The sequence below is a fragment of the Chiloscyllium plagiosum genome, unplaced genomic scaffold (assembly GCF_037043375.1).
Source record: "Chiloscyllium plagiosum isolate Xiang-an unplaced genomic scaffold, Cpla_swu_hap1 HiC_scaffold_14, whole genome shotgun sequence".
Taxonomy (NCBI): Eukaryota; Metazoa; Chordata; class Chondrichthyes; order Orectolobiformes; family Hemiscylliidae; genus Chiloscyllium; species Chiloscyllium plagiosum.
Window position 1 is genome coordinate 61,787,642 of NW_028270152.1, and position 17,291 is coordinate 61,804,932.

General features: G+C 41.5%; 1 protein-coding gene across 3 annotated transcripts in view; it reads left to right on the forward strand.

The window, feature by feature from the left end:
* LOC122559103 (protein bassoon-like) overlaps positions 1 to 17,291 on the forward strand; it is a 368,910-nt gene that overhangs the window by 51,857 nt on the left and 299,762 nt on the right. The gene's annotated exons all lie outside the window — the stretch shown is intronic.

The following is a 17,291-nucleotide window of genomic DNA, read 5'->3' on the forward strand; positions in this document are numbered from 1 at the left end:
GAACGAGTTAGCCTGTACTCAAGGTATCAATCTTAAGATCTCACCCACTTTTCCACCAGTACATAATAGGTGTATTACAGTTTTACATTAACACCAACTCCAGTAAGCAAGCAAATGAAGGTTTTGTCGGTTAGTTTGATCTTAGAGTAGGATAAAAGATCAGCACAACATCGAGGACCAAAGGGCCTGTACTGTTCTACATTCTAAAAATATTCTGAGGGAGGGGAAAAATTAATTGTTGAAAACTTTGAAACTTAGCCAAGAACTGAGAACATTCGGTGAGGGGAAAGACAGAACTGGAACACTTTGACATTAAGAAGGTAAAGCTCAACCTTCTTAATCTCCCAGGTTAGTCAGGCATGATAGTCTGAAGGGATGACAACTTTGGCAGAGCTTTATTCCTCATTACTTCAACCATTTGATAACACAGAAGGCACACAATAAAGCTAGAAGTGGGAGCTCTGGAAGTGGAAGTTTCGACATGGCTTCTGACTTACTCATAAAGGAGCAACTCCATCAATGCAGCATATTTTGTATGCTGTGCTCTGGAAAGACAGTGCGGAAAAAAAGCACAATTATTATGACACATTGACTAAAGGATTCAATGTGTGCTTTAACTCCAAAACAAATTTGGTGATAGGCTTGGTGATATTTCATAAGTAATCTCAGCATTTGGAAGATTCAGAAGTTTTGTAACTGATTTATGTTGTCTTGCAGGATATTACCAATACAAAGCTTTGTAGGATGAATTAATTGGAGGTCATGTGGTAGCTGGGGAAAGGAAAGGAAACTTGAGACTTTATTTGGTTCAAGGAAGTTTTAAACTTGGAAAAGGCAATCCAATTTGCTACATATGTTAAATTGGGGTCTAATATCAGTCAGTGCTGAGAGGGAGCACTTAAACATTAGAAGTTTTTCTAGCATGGTCAGATGGGTATGTTCCAAGATGATGCTATAATCCTCCCACAAGCTAACCAAAATGCCAGAAGAGTGGGAATGAATGTCCTTGACCATGTTAGATCATCTGTAATGTGGCTGGAAATGAAATCACGTCCACAATGTACGTCCAGCACAGGAAGGGGAGTGCAATAGTTGGGGTACTTCAGAAAATATTTCAAGTACTTTCTTCACCTGAAAAATTAAGCAAAGGTCAGGTAAAAGGAACATGTCCAAGAAATGGAAATCATGAAACAAGGACTTAAGGAATTTCAGAAGAAAAGTTGAGGACAGCATTCCTAAGCGAAGCTGAAAATCAAAATAAATTTTTGACTATCGATTTAATGGTATAGGGCTTTGAAACAGAATTGAAATTCAACACAGGAGCAGCTGTTTCATTGTTGGCAGACAGCTTGCTCTATTTGATGTCTGTGAAAGTCAGACAACTAATATAATGCTCCAAGATCTAGGAGGCATATATTCAGATGTGAAGACAAATCAGTGCAAAGCTTAGTAATAAATGATGAAATGTCAGTGAGTCATTTTATACATATACTGTACTGAGGATTGAGAGGGTGGGTGGCACGGTGGCACAGTGGTTAGCACTGCTGCCTCGCAGCGCCAGAGACCCGGGTTCAATTCCCGCCTCAGGCGACTGACTGTGTGGAGTTTGCACATTCTCCCCGTGTCTGCGTGGGTTTCCTCCGGGTGCTCTGGTTTCCTCCCACAGTCCAAAGATGTGCAGGTCAGATGAATTGGCCATGCTAAATTGCCCGTAGTGTTAGGTTAGGGGTAAATGTAGGGGCATGGGTGGGTTGTGCTTCGGCGGGTCGGTGTGGACTTGTTGGGCCGAAGGGCCTGTTTCCACACTGTAAGTAATCTAAAAAAAAACTCAAAGTTAAGTAGCAATGTATGTATTCTTCTCGGTCTCTTTGAGAGAGTGGTAAAGTACTTCAGAGTAAATATGGGAAAGGATTTCTGAAGCTACTCAAACATGACATTATTCAGCAGGAAGATGCTAAACCCATCTGTTTATACACTGCCAGGAAAAAGTAAAATCTCAGTTAGGAAGTGAGATTGAAAGCAGGGACATGTTGCCAGCACTAAGACTGACGGCTCAGAAGTGTTCCCAAGAACCTAAGAATATGCATGGATCTCAATTCCATTTTACAAAGGAGTAAGGAGGGAAATCCATTTTGTATCAGCAATCAATTATGGTTTCACAAAATTTCACAAAATTTGCAGCAAATTTGTTTTTTTTTCATAAAATTGGACGCAATCAATGAAATTCTGTAAGGTACCCTTTAGACCAAGAGTCAAAATTGCATCATTCAATTGGCATTGTTACAACTGTCCACAATTTGGTTTCCTCCATACTAGATATTTTCCAAAGGGAAATCCTGGGAGGGAAACAGCAGCCCATTTGTCCTCTAGAAGATCTTCTAATGCATGGTCAAATGAAGAAGCAACATGACCAGACGGTCAGGAACATTTTGAAGGCACCACAGAATGTAGGCTTCAGATTAAATGAGAAATGATAATTCTTTTGAATAACAGTTACATTTCCAGGAAACATTTTATAAGAACAAGGCAACAAAGCTGATTCAAGGAAGGCTGGTCATTAGTTAATTTCTGGTTCTGGAGTGCATAATTGATGTACCTATGCTTCTTAAATGATGAATCAACTGAAAAGCTAGCCAGTATTACTAAATCTGTAAGACTACCGGTGACATTTTGGCCTGGAATGCTATTAGAGCCACAGCTTTTGAAAGTATTGAAAGGAAATTACTTTCCACTGATGTTTTAGCACATTAAAATCCCTGTTTATTCACTGTGGTAGCCACAGATGCATCGTCCGCAGGATTAGCAGTTGTTATTCAAGTGCATACCAATGGAACAGGAAATTTGATCTGTGTAACAACCTAGATAAGGACAGAACAGAGGACCATAACAAAGGAAGGGTTGACAGTTTGGGGTGTGAAAGGTTCATAGGCAAACTTGTGGGACTGAAATTTGAGGTTGAGATGGACCACGTGCAGGATACTGTAGAACTTGTGATGGTGTTTGGTGGGCTGGAGCCCAAGCCATTCGGTGCTTTCTGGGCTGGATGTGCAGTGAGCATGCTCAGAGTGGTTGATGGACCAATTTGTTGTTACAGCTGGAAGGAAGTGTTCCAGGCTTGGGAAGTGGCAGAGAAGCTCCTGCTGCAAAGGGAAGGAGATCTAAGCTCTTTAGATCATCCCAACAGCAGAGTTTTTAAAATCAGGGTACATGGAATGCCCTTGAAGTTTGTTGAAATCACATCATACAGCCATGGACCCAAACGAAAGCATGTATAATGAGATTAAGGTCTACTAAAGAAAAGGTAATAGTGCTGTAGCTGGATATGGGATAAAAGTTAGATCCAAGAGCAGAGCTTTGAAGGAGCTGCAAAAGTCTGCATTTGTGGTGAAATTTACCCATGGACTCATTGGAGTCAAGCTGCTTTGGATGGAAATTGCTGCTTAAAGCCACAAAGCAAATTGTAATGTTACCCAGATGAATCAGAGGTTTGGAGGACATTATGTTTGGAGTTGGTGCTATACTATATGTTGAGTGGACTGTTCAGTAAATCTAAGAGATTTATCTTTGCTGTATTATTATTCAATGTATAACTTATGCTGTATGTTGACTGCAATTTGCCTGTTCTCTCCTGTTTGAATATGGTGACTTTGGTTTAATTGTTGAAGTAGCAAAAAAGGAATAACTTGCATCTATCTAATACCACAAATACAAAATCCAGGCTCCTTCACAAATAGGTTTGAAGAGAGAGGTGCTGAGAAGGGAAGGAAAAAACTTTTGTCTTTGGTTCAAAATATTTCTGCCACATAGCAGAGATCTGTGCATGTCTCTGATGGTGACACTTAAGAGTGTTATAAAGAAAGGTCTCTGAGTTAATGCTGTTTTGCTCTGAACTAATGCAAAATTAAGGCTGATTCAACCTGGTCATGGCGATATTCAAAGAAAACCAGTGTCAATCTGGTTTAGAATTGAACTGCTAATCACTATTAATGTGTGTGTTTTCTGTGGCAGCATTTCTGCTCAAAATTCATTTACAAACCAATTGGATATTACAACATTCTAAACAACATTTGATATGATGTAGATCATATTAAATCTAATTTTTAAAAAAATCTATATTCCAATCCTGTATTTGCTTTCATTATTTGCTATTCCACATTGTCTTAATATTGCTGACAACAATTGCTAAATCACATAAGTCTTTCAAATCTTCAGTGTGTGAAATTAGTTTACACCGTTACGTACTTGTATTCATATTTGTTTTTGTTTTGATTTTGAAACCCAAAATACTGGGTCGTGTGGGAAGGGAATTCCATTTCATGTTTGGCAGCAGCCTGAACCTGATAGCAGTGCCATTATTATTTAGTGACAAATATTTACTGAAGTGCTACTTTGCAAGCTTCAGACAATATTTGGTACCTTTTAACCTGCCTAGTTACTGATCACTCTGGGTACGTGTTATTTGTTTTAAGTAGGAGAACAACAAGTATAGCAAAATGGTGGTCACCAAGGCAGCGGCCTCAATCTGATCTTGTGATCACTAGCTCGTAGATATCTCCACCCCCTGCCACCCAATCCCCCTCTCCTTCCTACCCACTTTTCTGTCTCCGAGCTCCTGCAAGGGTTCTGGTTGCTCCGTCAGACCCACCAAAAGTTGTCCTGCTGTGGTGCATGAACCTCAGACGCAGGTAAAAGGATGCAGCTCAGTGCCAGAATTCCACTGAGAGGAGAAGGACACTGTAGAATGGTGTAGGTGCCAGCTGCAGACGTACCCGTGGGAGAATTCTGAGAAGCGTGTCCTGTGTGTGAGATCCTGTGTAAGTAGGAGTCAGCTAGGCACCGGGCCAAGATTAGAAATCTCAATAATAAGGAGATGTTTGCTTGTGCCCTTGATCTGTGATATACCACTTGTCTCCAGCCTGGTCTATTACAGTGATCTCTCAGCTGACATTCTACCTAGCAACCTCCATTGTCTTGAGTTCATTCAAATTTCTGTGGCCTCTCTCCTCCCTGTCTGTGTACTCTCCTGAAACTTGAAAGATTTACAAGGATGTTGCCAGGATTGGAGGATTTGAGCTATAGGGAGAGGCTGATCAGGTTGGGTTTTTTTCCCTGGAGCGTCGGAGGCTGAGGGGTGACCTTATAGAGGTTTACAAAGTTATGAGGGGAATGGATAGGGTAAATAGACAAAGTCTTTTCCCTGGTGTCTGGGAGTCCAGAACTAGAGGTTGTAGGTTTAGGGTGAGAGGGGAAAAATATAAAAGAGACCTACGGGACAACTTTTTCACACAGGGTGGTACGTGTATGGAATGAGCTGCCAGAGGAAGTGGTGGAGGCTGGTACAATTACAGTACTTAAAAGGCATTTGGATGGGTATATGAATAGGTAGGGTTCAGAGGGATATGGGCTGGGTGCTGGCACATGGGACTAGATTGGGTTGGGCTATTTGGTCGGCATGGACGGGTTGGAACGAAGGGTCTGTTTCCATGCTCTACATCTCTATGACTGTATAGGTTTTCTGAATGGAGTACTGTCTCCTCTGTTCTTGCTGTTATGTTCTTTTGATCGTAGTCTATCTCGTGTCTTTTGGTTGTCTATTGAGGGTGATCAAATACAACTACATATACCCTTTTGAGTCTACCCATGTGGCTGATTATGGTGAGGATTAGGGGACTGATTACCGTTTTGGATGCAACATCATTTTTGCTAACCTGATTACCTCACTCTTACTCTCTTATTGATCTGATTATTTTACAGTGAGTTCATTATTGACCATTAATGTAAACTTACTCATTTTGTTATGTTAATGTTCAGGCGACCCTTTAGTGGAAAAGGAAAGCTGATTACATTCATTCACAAACATTAAGAGAAATTGCTGCAAACACCAAACAGTTCTGGCTGCATCTGTGGAGAGAAAGCAGAGCTAACATTTCGAGTCCAGTGACCCTTCAGATCACCGCAGTCAACTAGACTTGCTGAGTTTTCTAGCAATCCCTGTTTTTGTTTCTGATTTTTAGCAGCTGCAGTTCTTTGGGGGTTTTTTTGTTATGTTGGTTGTTGTCTTGTTATAGTTTTTGACAGAAAAAAATGCTTAATTAAGTTTCTACTCCACCAAAGGTCAGAATATTTTTTGACCTGAGTTTTTGCAATGGTTTACATTGTAATACTGTCCTCTGCAGATTAGCACTTATTATTGTCTAAGCTATTTACAAATTATACCTTGCTTCTTGGCATTTTAGGAATGAGTGCTTCCATACTACACCATAATCACACGATTGATGCAAAATAAGAAGGTAGGCAAAAGTGAGGACTGCAGCTGCTGGATTCAGAGTTGAGATTAGAATGGTTCTGGAAAAGCACAGCAGGTCAGGCAGCATCCGGGAGAACTTCTTCAATGTAGGCATCCTTGCAAGACGATTCGCAGTAAGGTTAAAATCAACTAGGCAAAATTGAACCTGACCTCCTGCTGTGCCTTTCTAGCACCACTCTAAGCAAAAATAAGAAGGTTGCAGGCCTTACTAATATGGAAAGTTTGTTCCGGCATTGTTACAATAATGGCAAATATGGGTCATGGATATTTAACTTCCATCATCTGATTTTAGTAATTGAGAATTTGTTGGACTAAATGAGGGCAAATATTGACCTAATTTGCCTGCTGTGACCAAGTGACCACAGATTGAGGCAAGTCCAGGGTACTTGGGTATGGATACATTAAACCAGCTGTTTTGAAATGACCATTTCATCTAAAGATCATGAAACTAAACCAGTATTAAGAATTCTCATTCTGTTTCATTCGCATTTGAATCAAAAGTTCACATACTGGGGAATTAAATATTTCCTGTGGACTGTACAGCTTGTGAAAACAAATGAACCATATTTAAGTAGCTTCCCTGCCAGAACAATAGAAAAAAAATATGGATTTGCAACACCAGAACCTAGAAGACTTGCTATGTCTCTCTCTGTTTCTCTCACTCTGCCAGGTCACTGCACAATGTAAAGTCAACTTTGAAAAAAAAACCCAGAGAATTCCACAAGTCTACAAATTTTTGTTGTTGTTGAGGAAACAAAAAAACAATAGCTGACCACTCATGGGCTCAGCTTTCACTTTCATAATTCATGGCCTCTCTGAACTTTAAAATGCATTTGCTTCTTTGCTTTTATCTTTCTATTTATACCAGACATCCCTTTTTACCAGTTGGTGGTGTTTGTTGTCACGTTTAATTTCTCTTGGGAAGTAAGAACCTTCGTCATTCCCCCTTCAAGTTTTAGTGAACTACATTTTATTTGACGTGTGATACTTGCATCTGAATAAGAAAAAAATTGTGACTGACTGAGAGGTTCAGAAAGAGGGGAGTTTCTACTCTGCTGGTTGTAACATTTTTAATTGCATGATCCTACCGCTAAAAAGTGAGTTCCCTAAGCTTTCAAATTTGAAGTGTTCCTAGTCAGGGAGTTTCTGGAGGATATGGAGTTTTTGCCTGTGCACACTGGCATTAACAGGTATGCACTTAAATTAATCCCTTCTGCTGCGACATAATGGCGTCCTCCTCACGTAAGAAGGAGTAAAGTTTGTGAGGTTTCCCTGTCAACCTGATATACTAACACTGTCTATCACTAGATTTGCCATTTTAATTGCTGAGCTAATCTTCCCAAAGGTTTCCATCTCTCATTCATGAAACTCTGGGATTGAATGCACAACTTTGTATATTTCACACAAACTTCTTAGAATCAGTTGAGAAGGGGGAATTGGTTCTATCTGTAACTAACCTCATTTGGCTACAACAAATATTTTTATTTCTTGAGCTCACATCTATCACACTTTACTTAATACGTAGTTTGCTAGAAAATGACAGAGCCAATTGCTAAGATTTTGTTGAGGAAAGAGGAACTTATTGAGTAAAATTAAGGAGATAGATAGATGGATAATGAGATTAAATGGTGGAGTGACAAGAAGTGTGTGGACTTCTCGGATGCTCCGGAGTGGAATGTCTCCTCATCCAAGCAGATATGGTGGAGGCAGAGGAATTGGGAGAATGAGATGGAGTTCTTACAGGATACATGGTGGGAGGAGGTGTAGTCCAGATGGTTATGGGAGTCTGTAAGTTTGTAGTAAATATCTGTCTGGAAACTGGTCCTGAAGAAGGGTTACACCTGAAACGTCAATTTCTTCAGCTCCTGATGATGCCTGACTTGCTGTGTTCTTCTAGCCTCCTGCCTGTCTATATTAAATGGTGGAGCAGGCTGGAGGGGCTGAATTGATACTTCTCCTCCTGGTTCTGAGGTTCATTTTACCTAGTAAACACTTGATTGACATCCCACACACATACATTCACTCCCTGCTCCAGCGACACTCGGTATGAGGTGTCTGTACCACCTATGTGATGCACTGCAGAAATTCACCAAGGCTCCTCAGACAACACCTTGCAGTCCCCACAACCAATGCCATCTAGAAGGAGAAGGGAGCAACATCACTTAGAAATTCCCCTCTAAACCAGTCACCATCCTGACTTAGAAATAAATAACAGTTCTTTCAGTGCTGTCTTGGGTCAAAATCCAGGAAGATTGTCCCTAATGCCCTTGTGGGTCTACCTACTTGAAATGGAGTGCAGCAGTTCAAGAAGTCAGCCCCCACCACTACCTCAAGGCCAATAGACTTGGCCCAGCCAGTGATATGTACGTTGCATGAATGAATTTGGAAAAAACAATCCTAGAAGATGATAATAAATATGATATCACACTTATATAAATATGTAAAAAAATTAAAAGAAGAGGGCTAGATTGTCTAAATTGAAGTTTAAAGCCCGAGAGTTACAAGAGGGATACTTGAATCCACAATTCTTTAGTTGGCTTGCTTTCGCAGGATCATTGAAATTTGTAGAGTTCTGGATTTTTGGTGAATTATTGTCTTCCCAAAATAGTTTAATTCCAAGCAGTGACTTCAAAAGTTGAGAGAGTAAGCCTTCCTCAGGTTCTGTTGTTGCGAATCCATTTTCCTTTCTCACTTTGCAAAGCAAGCAACCAAAACATAGTTTGTTTGTATATTTATAACGCAGCAGGTCAGGCCTGAAGAAGGGCTTATGCCCGAAACGTTGATTCTCCTGTTCCTTGGATGCTGCCTGACCTGCTGCGCTTTTCCAGCAACACATTTTCAGCTCTGATCTCCAGCATCTGCAGTCCTCACTTTCTCCTTGTATATTTATAAGCTTGGCTGCATTATCTTTCCAAGATGCATACTCTGGCAGGTAACCTTTCAGTCTTTCACTTTAAGAACTTAAAATTCAAACGTAAATAAAACAATTTCTCAATGTTGATTTTTGTTGTAGTCTTTGGGTAAAACGTTATTTTAAGCGCATCCTATTTAGTCACCCTCCAGCATCTATTCATCTAAGATGTTGAGTCATTTCATTTTCCTGCTCTTAGGATGTGTAGTAAAACCCAATAGTTGGCCCTATATTCTACCAGTTTTTAAGCATAGCCTAATTAATTATACTAACGTCCAATTGTTCCTGATGCATGAAATTTATCCCTGTTATTGTAATCTGTAGCAGTAAATCTTTTTCAGTATTCTTACCAATCCAGGAGAAGCAGACAAAATCTCTTTTTTTTTAATTTCAAAAATATACTTTATTCATAAAATACTTTGATGATCTGTACAACTGGACATGCCATACATATGTAAACATTCCATTTGTTTGCATACTGAAAAACAGAGTAATCATTCCTATTTACAGGTCTGTACGATGACATTTTTAGCTGAGGCGTCAGCAGAGCCCAAATGACTGCGCGGGCCCCCTGTTCTTCTCAGGCAGGCAGATGTTACACGGTGGTCTTTCCCCACCTCACTTGGCCCCAAGCTTCAGCACGTCCCTCAACACGTAGTCCTGGACCGTGGAATGTGCCAGTCTGCAACACTCAGTCGGGGTCAACTCCTTCAGCTGGAAGATCAGCAGGTTTCCGACCACCCAGAGAGCGTCCTTCACCGAGTTGATGATTCTCCAGGCGCAGTTGATGTTCGTCTTGGTGTGCGTCCCGGGGAACAGGCCGTAGAGCACGGAGTACTGCATCACGGCGCTGCTCAGGACAAACCTCGACAAACGCCACTGCATTCCTCTCCAGACTTCCTCTGCATAGGCACATTTCCAGAAGGAGGTGTGTGACAGTCTCGTCCCCCCCGCAGCTGCTTCGAGGGCAGTGTGCGGTGCGGCAGAGAGTCCGGGCGTGCATAAAGGATCTCACAGGCAGAGCTCTTCTCACCACCAGCCAAGCCATGTCTTGATGCTTGTTGGAAGGTTCTGGCGATGAAGCATTCTGCCATATGGCTTTGACAGTGTGCTCAGGGAACCGCTCAATAGGATCCGCCCTCTCCTTTTCCAGAAGGGTCTTAAGGACACTACGTGCTGACCTCTTCCTGATGGACTTGTGGTCAAAGATGTTTTTCTTCATAAACTTCTCTACGAAGGACAGGTGATACGGAACGGTCCAACTACTCGGAGCGTTCCACGGCAGCGAGGTCAGGCCCATCCTTCGCAACACCGGGGACAGGTAGAACCTCAGTACATAGTGACACTTGGTGTTTGCGTACCGGGGATCCACGCACAGCTTGATGCAGCCACACACAAAGGTGGCCATCAGGGTGAGGGTGGCATTGGGTGTATTTTTTCCCCCGTTGCCCAGATCTTTGTACAGTGAGTCCCTTCGGACCCGGTCCATCTTTGACCTCCATATAAACTGGAAGATGGCCCGGGTGACTGCAGAGGCACAGGTTCTGGGAATAGGCCAGACCTGTGCCACGTATAATAGCAATGACAGTGCCTCACACCTGATGACCAGGTTTTTTCCCGCGATGGAGAGCGACCGTAGCTTCCATCTGCCCGGTTTCTGCCTCACTTTGCTGATACGCTCCTCCCAAGACTTGGCGCATGCCCCAGCCCCCCCGAACCAAATACCCAGCACCTTCAGGTGGTCGGTCCTGACGGTGAAGGGGATCGAGGATTGGTTGGCCCAGTTCCCGAAGAGCATGGCCTCGCTCTTGCCTCGGTTTACCTTGGCCCCCGAGACCCGTTCGAACTGGTCACATATGCACATGAGTCTGCGCACGGTCAGCGGATCCGAGCAGAAAACGGCGACGTCATCCATGTACAGGGAGGCCTTAACCTGCAGGCTCCCGCTGCCAGGAATAGTCACCCCTCTCAGGCTCGCATCCCTCCTGATGGACTCGGCAATTGGGTCTATGCAGCACACAAACAAGGCAGGAGAGAGAGGGCAGCCCTGCCTGACTCCAGATCTGACTGGGAGGCTATCGGATTCCCACCCATTGATTGAGACTGCACTGACAATGTTGGTGTAGAGCAGTCTGAAGCAGACAAATTCTCTGTTTCCTCAAGAAAATCTTAGTTCTCTTCCCTGATACCCCTCACACTGGACTCATCCTCTACCTTCTCCCCAAACCTATCACACTTTTTAGTCCAAGCAACCCCCATATCACAACTGATTAAAACTTTCACTTTTCCCCCATTACATATTGACCTGTTGATTATAACATCGCTCTTCTTCTCTCCGAGCTCGGAATCATTTCCAAGAATCTCTAGTTGGATGCTGTACTACTGGTATTCCCTTCTGGCTGTTGGCTAAGCTGTTAATTTGGTTAGAAGGAAGTGAGCTCTCCAAATACTGGAGATCAGTTGAAACCTGAGGTGCTGGAAAAGCACAGCAGGTCAGGCAGCATCTGAGAAGCAGGAAAAGTCAAAGTTTCAGGCATTAGCACTTCCTTATGCCTGAAACGTCGACTCTCCTCCTTGGATGTTGCCTGACCTGCTGTGCTTTTCCAGCGCCAGGTTTTTTTGACAGTTAATTTGGTTGCCTATCTGGTAGGAAATGGCTCAGAAAATGCCATAAAAAATAATTGTTTCCTGCTTTCTGGATTGTTGGAAGCCTCACCCTGTCCCGTTTGTCTTGGACAAACGTTTCTGTACGTAATAAATTCAGACTTATTGTTTGGAGTCATCAAAATCTCAACACTCCTCCGACTCTGAAGTGGATCAAATGAATTTCTATTGAAGATTTTTACCTTGTTCTGATATTGGAAAGCTCGATGTTGTTTGCTCACAGACTGGACTGTGAGGCTTGTGACAACAGACTGCAAACATCTCGTCTGGAGCATCTAAATGTTTGTTTTCCCCCGAAGTCTGGAAAATGTCTGACTTTCGTGAAAGGTTGCATTTTTGCTAACTATCATGGTTAACCTGAAAAAATATAAAGTCCCAGGCCATTTCCTCCAATTAGTCATGCAAGAAAAGTTTCTATGCAAAACTGACCCATTTCCAACGATGGTACAAAGCAGTCATGAGGGAGAACAGAGCTCTCGCATTGCAGATAAAAAAGACACTTTGTCAAAATTCTTTTATCTTATATTTACGTGAACAATTTGCAAGAGTGCTAATATAAAGGGAAAGCAATGTTTTATGCTGAGAAGAGATTGCTGATTGACAAGTGGATTCTGATTGGTCGAGGCTTGGTTGGGAAGAGTGCTTTTGTGAGATGACAAAGTGTCTTTTTTTCCTGCAGTGGAGCATAAATTATTTTTTTCCCCCCCAATTTCAACTGGCGGACAGGAACTCAATTGTCTCTTGCCACCTTTGATGCTGTGTGATTATGGATGCAGTAAACATATTAAGAAGGAAGGGAGAGACATAGAACTTTGGCCTTGTCTCCCACATTCCCTTCTCCAACCCCAGACTGTCTATTTGACTGAAACCACCTACCTGCCGTGTGACCAGTCTGCCTTACTCCATTGACTTCCTGATGAGGCCCAGCAGAAAAAAAACTGACATTTTCTAGCCTTTTGTTTATTTAAACTTCTTTTTTGAACTATGTTGATGGCTTTTTTTGGGTTGTTTGCTGAATTAAAATTGATTGATCATAGCAGAAAATGTGTTTAGTGTTCAAGCAGATCTCCGATGAACTGTTGATTTGGTTTTATATTGCAGTAGCTGACCACCTGTGACATTGCTCCCTGTGAGCAGGAGGGTAGAATCACAGTTTGTTGTGAGGCTCGAGAGGAGGTGATGTGAATGGACAGTACAAATGTTTTTCCATTTGTGCCGGTTAGGTGGATTGTCCATTGCTAAATTGCCATTGGTATCCAGGGATATCCAAGCAAGGTAGATAGCCATGTGATAGAGTAGGGAGGTAGATCTGGATAGGATGCTCTCCGGAGGGTCAGTGTGGACTCGATGGGCCAAATGGCCTACTTTCATGCTGTAAGGATTCTGATTCTATAGGGATTCTATGGGTAGCTATGTCTCCAGAATCAGTTTGACTTGTGTACCTGCAGGTACATTTGCTTCCAATTCTAACATTTTACTGCTGTTGGTCTTTGCTGTGATGAATGAAAGCAGGCTCTCAAAATAAGAAGCACTTATAAATACAGCTACAAGCTGAGCTCTAATTTTTAGCTTAAACAGAGGCTTATAGACATATCAAATCAGAACAGACAATGTGGCCAAAGATTTCTTGTGCTCAAGCATATTGACAGGATGCAAAAGATTTTTTTCACCTAGGCAACAGCTCTGCAGTCTTTAACTGGTTGAATTTTGTATACTTTTTAAGTGGCTCCTGAATGGTCAGCGACCTCGAGAGATCTTTCCTGTGCACCTCTGTCCTTGATTATCTATGACCATCTATTTCCTTTTCTGTCTTGATCTCCACTCTTTCAACTTCAAGTTGTACTGACACAGTTATTGGGTGCGTTTGGCACTGACAGCAAATGAATTGGCACTGCCCCTTTCCCAACTATGTCGTTGTCATTTTTATTTAATTTTGATAGGTTTTGCAATTCTGATTAGCTTACAGCTGTTATCCACACTTCAGTTTCCTATTGAGCCTGATCAGCTATTGATTCTGTTGGTTTTACAGCTTCGACCTGTCTGGTTTCTCATCAGAAATTGACTGTCCTTAGCTGAAGTACATTCCTAAACTGTTTATTAATGTGACCTCAAATAATGCCACCATTTTTTTAAAATGTAGTGAACAAATTCTGCAGACATACTGGATATTCAATTCATCAATGTTCTATCTCCAAAATTTATAGTTTCTGGACTTCATGTACTTGCTACATCTGTCTTTGCTCCTTGATGACTCAACCTTTACAATGTCAATTTTATACCAACATAGAAAATCTGACTTTAATTCTGGACTACCTTTTATTGTCTTTTTCATGTTTCTCATTTGCTACCAGCTTAGGTATCCTAATAACTGCTGAATAACCAGGCATGTTTAGTTTGTGTTTTGCCCTGTGTTTATTTGCATGCATGGTTGCTACTCCTGATCTAAGATCACTAATCCATTTCCACTTCTTTGCTTCCTTTTCCTTCATCTCCCCCAGACCCTCTTCTGTTCTAATGCCTCCTTTCAATTTCCCCTTTTGGGCAATCTGACTTCATAAATTGTAACTAAGTTTTTAGTACTTCATGATCCTTCTACTCTAGTGTCACCACCCCAGGCATTACTTCAATAAATTTGCAACTTGTCTTTTTGAAGATTCTGAAGGGGCCTTTCAGGCACTTTTTGCTGTCTTCATTCGAGCAGCAATCTCAACATCCTCAGTCTGCTCTCTGACCACCTCTCCCATGCAGCATGCTGATTTTGGGGGTTAATTTGGCCAGCATCCTCCTGGTTCATCTTGTTCCTCCCAAAGCTGATCCTGCGAAGTTATCAGATTAGCTATCACTGCTTCTCTTTACATCTTCCTCCAGAATGTCTGTTCACTTGCTATCTATGTGCTTAGTGTGGATGATTGTTATGGCCTTGATGGAAACTTAGCTGAGGAAAAACCACAACCTCTCCCTTATTTATCATTTGGCTGCACCATCTGCAACTGTGATGATATCATCAAATTACCTCTTGAACTGATCCCTGATCTGGAGTGTTCTCCTTCTTTTGGGAATCTTACATTGTACAGGTCTCTCATTTTAAATCCTCATTCTCTACTGTTCACCCAAGTACTGTCAATTTTTCCTCACTGCGGTATCTTCATTAATTTACTCCCTCCGTCTTTGTACCAAGTAACTTCTCAGTCTTCTAAATCCATTCATTATGTTTGGGGTCTCTGTCTCTGTCTCTGTCTCTGTCCCTCTTTATCTATATAAAACATTCCAATCTGTACTGATATTGAAACCATTAAATCTAATTCACCTGTACAATGACCTAAACTTTGTGAACCATCCGAGCCTTGAACACTCACCTTTCTCTAATTACTCCCTTATCTCCCCTCATGTCTGCAAGAGCTTATCATGTCCCTGACATCTTCCTCCAGCTCCTCTGACCACCTTCCCGTTAAGCTGCTCATCACCTAACTGGCTCCAGTGTTAGCTAATATTGTTCATCTCGCCACAGATATTGTTTTGCTTTTCCTCAAATTTACTCTTGTTTTTAAGAAACCAAACTTTGACTCTTATCTCCCTGCATTCTAACAGCCTATCTCTAACCTCTACTGTCTCCAAAGTGCTTCCACGTATTACTGTATTTCCTTCTGGGTCTATGTACATCTCAGCTCACCATATTTGGACGTGTCCAATCAGGTTTTTATCCTTGTCACAGTTCTGGAAAAGCTCTTTCCAACTTCAGAAGTTACATCCGATGTCACTATGAAAAGATAAACTACCCATCAGCGTCTCCAGCCCTCGCAACCTTGACACAATTGAGTACAGTGAATCCCTCCAGTGCTTCTCCACAGTGATTTATCTGGGTTATGCTGCACTCATGGGGTTCTGTTGTTATCCATGCAGTTATAACCCCATAGGTCACCCAAAACAGCTTTATTTTCACCCCTGCACTATTACCTCTGGTAATCTATCCTTGTCCCATTTATTTCTTTGCTGCATTTTTAAATTCATTTAGGTGATATGGGTTTTGCTAGCTCAGCTAGCATTTATTCTCCAACTCTAGTTGTCCTTACTCTCAAGGTTGTGATAAGCTACACTCTTGAACAACTGAAGTCCATTTGGTGCAGATATACTCATGGTTTTGTAAGGGAGGGAGTTCCAGGAATTTTTTCAGCAACAGTGAAGAAATGACAATACATTACCGAGTCTGGGTGGTTTATTTCCATGCATGGGTTGCTAACACCAAGCTGTACCTCACCGCCATCGGAATCAGATTGAACATCAATTTCCTTCAACAAAGGTGTTGGGATATTGAATCCAAAGTCTTTGGTATCTGCTGTAAATGCTATTTTCTGGCTATCTCTGACCCTGAAAACTGTCTGTGGCTAAACCAGAATTTTTGCAAGCTTGGTGTCATTTTTAACCCTGAGGAAAGTTTTTGATCACATTTTTGTGTCAAGATGAAGTCTTCTAGCAGGATTCTAGCAGAAGTGGAATGAGCTGCTAGAGAAAATGGTGGAAGCTGGTAAAACTGCAACATTTAAAAGATGGGTACATGAATAGGAAGAGTTTAGAGGATATGGGCCAAGTGCTGGCAAATGGGACTAGATTAATTTAGGATATCTGACCGAAGCGTCTGTTTCCGTGCTGCACACCTCGATGACTGTATGACCCCTTTGGTAACTGAACAATCTGGTCCAAGTTCTCTCGTTAACATTTTCATCGTTGATTTCTCATTTGAATGCACTCCTTTGTATCTTTTTTCTCACCAAGTCCTACAGATCTCAGGCAGAGAATTATTCTGTTTTAATTCTGACCTCTTGAGTATTCAAATTTTAGTAATATCACCATTGCTGAATATGTCTGGTACTGGCAAGAACTGAAGTTCTTTGCTTTTCTTCCTCCCTTTTCTCATTTCATATGGTCCTTAAAATCTCCCTCTTTGACCATTACTGTTATGCAATATATCCTAATGTGACTTAATGCCAAATTTTGTTTAATAAAGCTCCTCTGAAGGGCCTTGGTACATTTTACTACCTTAAATAGCACTATATAAATTCAAATTAATGCCAGTCTTGTTAAATCCAGTTCACACTTGAACTGGACTTGCAATCTGTATGTCAATCACCAGATTTCAAAAGTAGTTTGGAAGATTTTCATGCAAAATTAGTGCTGTGTAAGCACAAGCATTGTAACTTTATTGCCAAGTTAAAATTGGGTATGTTTCAAGGTACATTTACACCTAATTGGTATATCTATAATGTGCCTCTTTCCTGGAAACTTAAAATCTTAGAGCCTTTGAGTCAGAGTGCCATCATTATCAATTAAGTTGGTGTGGGAGCATTACTGTATAAGGAACTGTTTTTAAAAAATCTGGCTATTTAGGATTCTTTACAAATGGCAAGAAAATGA